Source organism: Gobius niger, assembly GCF_951799975.1.
Source record: "Gobius niger genome assembly, chromosome: 22".
Classification (NCBI taxonomy): Eukaryota; Metazoa; Chordata; class Actinopteri; order Gobiiformes; family Gobiidae; genus Gobius; species Gobius niger.
In genome coordinates this window covers 13,902,970-13,910,393 of record NC_136873.1, presented here as the reverse complement: position 1 = coordinate 13,910,393, position 7,424 = coordinate 13,902,970, and positions in this window count along the sequence as shown.

The window sequence follows — 7,424 nt, the reverse complement described above, 5'->3', positions numbered from 1 at the left end:
AAATCCACAGTGAGTAAATCTTTATGTGGCAAAAGCGCCATTTGACACAAAACATAGGTGTAGTTTGTGTTTCATACTTTATTCTTCAGAATTTAAAAAAAAAAAATTTGCCATTTCCTTTGAGAATATGATTTTTACATAATTTACAGGCAATACTCAAATTTTTCAGTTTTCAGGTTTTGGGCCAAATTGGTCTCTGAACATACAAGCTTTCACCCGGAAACAGAAAATATACTGAATCTTCACAATAACATGTTTAAATATTGCACTGATTCAATGTTCCCCCATAGACTTATATGGGAGAACACAATTTCAAGGGCCTTTTTCTCAAAACACATTTTTCTGTCATTGTAGCGACACTATGTCCACGTCAGTCGGACCTAAAGACTTCAAATTTTCCAGCCTTGGACTGAACGATATTTGGAAGATTTTTTCAGAGGGATTTTTTATTATTTAATCCCTAAGCCCCATTTATTGAGTTTTGAATGTTAAAAAAATTAGGCGAAAATTACATTTTTACAAATTTTTCCACTAAAAAACAGCTTATTTTAAAACTAAACAAGAAATCCTAAATCCTCTCTGAGAAAAAGTCTTGGTAACTCATTTTTCAATAAAATGAAACCATAAATTTGAATGTAGCTCTATCCATTATTCAGATTTCGTCGCCGAAAAGATGTGAAATTTGGCATAAAACACCTTGTTCTTATATAAAAAGATAAAATAACAGAAAACTTGCAATGTATTTTTTTCTCACATTCATGCCAGTGATCGACAGCAAAAGCTTCAAATTGATATCTGTAAATATAATTTTTTTCCCTATTTGCCTGCAGTGTCTCGCCTTAACACAATCATAAATCAGACTTTTTTGCTCAAACAGTTACTCAGTACTCGCAATACTCAAGTAACATTTGCCCCAGTTACTTTTTTACTCTTACTTGATTAACATTATTTCAAAGTAAGGTCAGTCTTACTTGAGTAAATATTTTAGCTACTCTACCCACCTCTGGCTTGGCTCCACATCTGGAGATGGTCCCTGGGCCTGCGGGTTCACCTACAGTTCACCTAAACCTTCACCAAACTCCACTCAGGTCCAACAGAACTTTCATTTCATTTTTTTTTCTTCATTTTTTTATTTATTTCATTCATTTAAAAATGCAACAGCAGCATTTAGCATGAATGAAAAGGAGCAGAAAGAAGTAAAAAACTTGTAATGTCTGCCCCTAATCAACACAAAATCATTTACAGTTCCAGTTCATTTAAATGTTAAACTGTCTCATGCAGCCGTCTTTTTTTTTTTTTTTTTCTTGTCCAAGACATCAAAACACAAAATACAAATACATAAATAAAGTTGATCTGCTCCTCCGCAGTGTCGTATTTTTGTAACATTGATAATTTTACATATTTCTTAAACACATCAATGGACTTAGAAGTTTTAACTTTACAATCAAGACTGTTCCACAGAGTGACTCCTTTGATTGAGATACATCTTTCCTTTGTTGCCGATTGAAACCTCAGTACCTTTTAGTTCATATCTGCTTTTTCTCTTATTGAATCTGCTTTGTAAATTATTTGGTAAACTTTCCAGATGAGCTTTATACATGGTTTTTAAAAGGTTAAACTCTACTAATTCACACAATTTCAGTGTTTTTAGTTAGGGCTGCTCGATTATTGAAAAAATAATAATCACGATTATTTTTGTCATAATTGAAATCACGATTATTCAAACGATTATTTGTTGCCTTTAAAAAAATCCATCAAAAAAGTGACAAAAAACCATCAAAAAAAGACAAAAATCCATCAAAAAAAGACAAAAATCCATCAGAAAAGTGACAAAAATCCATCGAAAAAGTGACAAAAATCCATCAAAAAAGTGACAAAAATCCATCAAAAAAGACAAAAATCCATTAAAAAAAAGACAAAAATCCAGCAAAAAAGTGACAAAAATCCAGCAAAAAAGTGACAAAAATCCAGCAAAAAAAAGACAACAATCCATCAAAAAAGTGACAAAAATCCAAAAATTAAAAATTAGGAGAAAAAAAAAAAAAAATGTGAAAGAAAAAAAAAATGTGAAAAAAAACAATTATAATCGATTTTTTGCGATTATGCTAATTTTGTAATCGTTTACTGTTGTAATCGAAATCGTAATCGAATTTCGATTAATTGCACAGCCCTATTTTTAGTTGTATGAATAAAGGATCGGTCTGGTCTCTGTATCCACTTCCACTGGCGACTCTAATCGCTCTTTTCTGTAACAGAAAAATGTGATTAATGTATGTTTTGCAGGCACTTTCCCCACACTTCAATGCAATAGGTCAGATATGGAACAATCAATGAGTTATACAACAAAAACAATGCATTCTTATTGAGAGAATCCTTGACTTTATACAGCACAGCTATTATTTGGGACACCTTTACTTTGACATTATCAATATGAGATTTCCATGTCAAGTGTTCATCAATCATGATGCCGAAAAACTTAATCTCACTCAAACTTAAAGCAGGACTAAGTAGCTCCTGCCCCTAGAGGCCATAAGCGCCACTGCAGGTGTCGTAGCATGTTGCGTTTTTTCATTCATTAATTGTCCGTGAGAGTAAATACTTCACTGACAGAAAAGACAAAGGGAGAGAGGGATATTGTTCATCCAATTACACAATGGAGATCATGTTATTTATTCAAACTTGGCTGTAAATACTGTTTAAGTGGCGCTAGCCCGCAGTTAGCTTTGCCCGTTAGCCCGTTAGCTTCTTCTTTGTGATCCTATTAGTGTGTATTGGTGACTCCGACCCGATGGCAAAGCTGCAAGTGTGGTTTTCCGGCCAGAGACACCAGGGGGAATCATCCCAATAACACTTGTATTACCCCCAGAGGGACTACGGAAAGGATTTATTAAGGTAAACAAGTTACGTATTTCTGCTTTAATCCCTATTCACTTAAATGGGATTTGAACTGTTTTTAACCTTTAGCCTCAGAGCTTCGTTCACGGCTCTTTTTAAACATCTGATCAAATAGAAATATTATATTCACTCTGGATTTCCTTTAGCAACACTTTCATAACATAAATGATCCAATGACTTTTTTTCCATTCACAAGGAAAACCAGCAGGTGAGGAGAAAGTGAGCGGAGAGCCGTGAAGAGGCGGGAGTGGAGCATGTACTCAAGGTGTGAGCGCAAACGGAGGAGCTGACGTCGCCTTTGTTTTGACTCCGAGGAAAAACGCGAGCTGCCAAGTCTCGATCTGATGTGGAGGAAAAAAACGCCCACTCGGCCCATTCTTCCACATGAAAGGTCAACAAGGTTTGTGTTCGGATCGTTTGTCTAAAAAAAATGTGTAAATAAAGCCAAAATATGTATTTACAGACTACTTTTGTGTTTTTTGTACATCAGAGACTTCAGTTTGGTTTCAGTAATCCTGCTCATTCACACAGACTCACAGGACTCCACAGCACCTGATGATGTCATGAGGTGGTGCCTCAACCAACAGGAAGTTTCATGTTTCTGAAATCCAGGCCTTCAGTGCTTGTTTTGATCTGATGTTTGGTACACTATAAAAAAGCAGCAACTGAGTAACCATTATACTGTCAAATCTACAGTATAAAACTGTTAACTATTAATGAAATTAGTCAATAATGTTTATAGCACAACTTTATATAAACAATCATTTCCTGTCGGTAATTTACAGACTTTTTTTTTTACAGTGCATCCTGTAGACCAGTGGTTCCCAACCTTTTTTGTCTTCTGGGCCCCTTGGATCTTTAATCCATGTTCCCCGACCTCAACGGTGCTGCAGTTTATTAAGAAAGTCATCATTTAAAAGCTCTAGTTTTTAAATAAAAACATGTTGCAAAATATATATACACAAATATATAATAATTTTCCCAGAACTACTCATTTTACTTCTATCAAAATAATCAGTTTCCCCTTTTTTCCGGTATAAAATAGTTCCAAGTAACACCTGCTAGTAGACCAGGGGCAACGTCAGGCCTGGGGACCAAAAGCGGTCCTCCACCATATAACCTCGAGCCCTCGGGATGATTTTGAGGAATATTATTATTGGAAAAATACTGTCAATTCCTTTAAAGTTTATTTAAGAACCCCCCATTAGGCCATATAGGATGTACAACCCTGGAATTTTGTCTTCGGTAGAACATTGGAGGGTCCTTGGTCTTTTGACGATGAAGAAAACGGGCCCTAAACTTTCCTTCTCCGCTGTAGATGAAGAACCGTCAAGTCTTTAAAGGGGGGGTATTCTGCAAAATGGACTTTTTCAAGCTTTCCATCATGTTATTATGTCACTCCCTCATTAAAAACATGCCTGAAGTGTTGCCTTGGCACATTCACGTATTTTTGAGTAATCTGTAAAAACTCTGATGGCGGCCATTTTAGGGATAGGTTTGCCTGAGTCCTCCTAGGAACGCCCCCACCTCCTGGAGACGCCTCCGAGCTTTCGTCACCAGCCGAGTAACCGACCACTGCTCCTCAGCAGAACCCCCTCCCCACTGATGCCACAGACAGCGTGTGGAGGGGGCGTGTCGGAAAGGGTCAGAGGTTCTTAAAGAGACAGAGGCCTATTTCAAGACATTCACTACAGCCATTTTGAGAGAGACATTTTATACAAGGCAGTTATTCTAATTTACTGCATTTACAGAAAAAAACAGAAGGTTTCGTCATCATTGTAGTGTGATATAGACTGGTGCTATGTGACTGAAAAAAGCATAATACCATCAAATGAAATGAGTCAAATATGTGTTTCTGTTTTACCACATTCACCTTACTTTGTTCATGTTTAAAGCAGGGGGTATTAAGCTTTTGCAGATATAACACATCTTCATCACTGTGGTAAACAAAATCTCCATAGTTTCACAGAAGGATTAATCCTCATCTTTTCATTTACATACTGCAGTTGCCGACATTTCAAAAATCATCCAATTCTCTTCTTCAAGAGCCAAAGCTGTTAAATCAGATGTTACATTGGGCAGTGAAGGTATATATTAACAGGTGTTGTGGATTGTCACCAGGCAAAACTTGCCAAACATTGATCACATCCCAAAATGATTGACTTTAATCATACAGATACAACACAGAAGGATTAATCTTCAACTGGATAACTACATATTTTTTGGTATCCTTCACTTGTTATTATTACCTGGTTATTCAAGTGAACTAACTCTAAGCTCCTTCCACCACTCTCCTCTTGCTCCCCTTTGCTGCACAGCTGTTTCAATAAAGAGAAACTAAAAAGAGGGGGTAGTCCTTTGTGGGTGTAGTGAAGCTAATAATGCATTGGTTTTATATAGCGCTTTTCTGGACACTCAAACGCTTTACATTGCATTATTCATTCACTCCATACTCGGTTGTGGTAAGCTACTATTGTAGCCACAGCTGCCCTGGGGTAGACTGACAGAAGCGAGGCAACCAGTCTGCGGCATCGGCCCCTCCGACCACCACCAACCACTCACTCACTACATTCGCTAGGCTTCCTGGTGTTTCCCAAACGGTCTCCCATCCAAGCACCGACCAGGCCCTTCCCTGCTTAGCCTCCAAGGTCTGACGGGATTGGGCAGAGCAAAGGCGGTCTGGCCACAGCTATGGCAAGTCTTTTTGCTCCGCGATGAGAGAATGAAGCTTAGCTAGAGATGGAGGTGGGAAAAGCCTGAAGGACCTCAGGAAAAGCTTTTTGGAAGGTGGAAAACCTCAATGGACGATTCGAACAAGAGTCAAAGATGATTTGAAGATGAGTCAAAGATGAGTCAAAGATGATTCGAAGATGAGTCAAAGATGATTCGAAGATGATTCAAAGATGAGTCAAAGATGATTCGAAGATGAGTCAAAGATGCGCGAGTGGATCAACACGCGGCTCCTGGTTTGTTTTTGATGAGAAAACATTTTAACAAGGTAAAAAATGTATAAAAGCTAGATAATAATAACACCCCACCCCCTTTATAAAGCATTAGAATGAAAATTGTGTTAAAATATTTTATTAGTCAATAAAAATGTCTTTAATGTCATGAAAAAGCATTACATTTGATTATAACAGGCATCCAAGATTCGGAGAAAACATGACTTTTTTTACTCTATAAATTACAAACTTTCATTGAAATTTTCAGTAGATTTTCTGTCAATTTTACACAAATGTTTTCCCCATGCATCGATCTTTATCTGAGGAATGATATTGTGTTTGGTCGGTATAAATCCTAATATACAAATCCCAGTTATTACGGCAGCTTCCTCATCCCTCACTGTTGCGCTGGTTTTCTGCTTCTCTGTGGAAAGTGAATAATTTTTCAGGTCATTAACGTGAACAGGTTTATGGTTGGGGGAAAGTCTGGGACGCCTGATGCACAGATGTGAGTGAACAAACAGCGGCCGAGCGCATCTCCGCCTTTACGGCCGGGATTTACGGCTTCATTAATTCTGAATAAGTCAATTAGACAGCGGCAAGTCTGGGATTACTGCAGTACAGTCAGCACAACACGGGGCTGGAGCCGCTCCACAAGAAAAGTGCAGATCACAAAGTTTTCACACTCGTTCAGTATATTTCTGATGAAGCAGAAACAAAGTCGAGAAGAACACTTGCATTAGATTAAAGGGATGTTTCAGGATGTTTGACATAGGGCCTCATTTCCTAGTTATCCAGAGTGTTGTTCATTTCTGGAGATATTTTTGTTTGTAATTCATGCAGTTCTTATATTTGAAGAGTTTCGTGATGCTAGGCTTGCGCTAGGCTAGTGCATGTCTATGGTATCAGCTAGCCTGCATTAAAAACAGTGTGACCCGCTCCACAGAGCACCTGAGGCAAATCACGTATACCACCAGACTAACCATATAAATGTCTGTGCAGGCTAGCTGATACCATAGACATGCACTAGCCTTGCATTAGCCTAGCGCCATGAAACTCTTCAAATACAAAAACTGCATGAATTACAAAAATAATAATAATAATCTCCAGAAATCAACTACTCTGGATAACTAGGAAATGAGGCCCTATGTCAAAAATCCTGAAACATTCCTTTAAAGCTGCAATAGAATCATTAGCTGTATTTGCATTTTTTATTTTTTTTTGTACTTCTTTAACTTCTTCATTTGGAAACATTGAAAAAGTGGGAGATTATGGGACTGTTTAGCAGCACAACCATCAGATATGGCCACATTCATCCAATATAAAACAACATTTCAACGTTTTGAATAAGTTTCATTGTCACAAGTACACCAGCAGACCCACTCTTTGCTCTCAATCTATTGCACTGTTTTTGTTTGTTTTTTTCAAGTTTAAGTTCTTGAAACAGAAATTAATGGCCAAAAAGTCTCAACATAACATTGGATAACATAATAAAATAGCATTCACTCATGGCCAGTGCACACAAAGATATCACTGCACCGTGGCTTCACACAGGACAAGAGAAGTGTCTTGCTTAAAGGGACTATA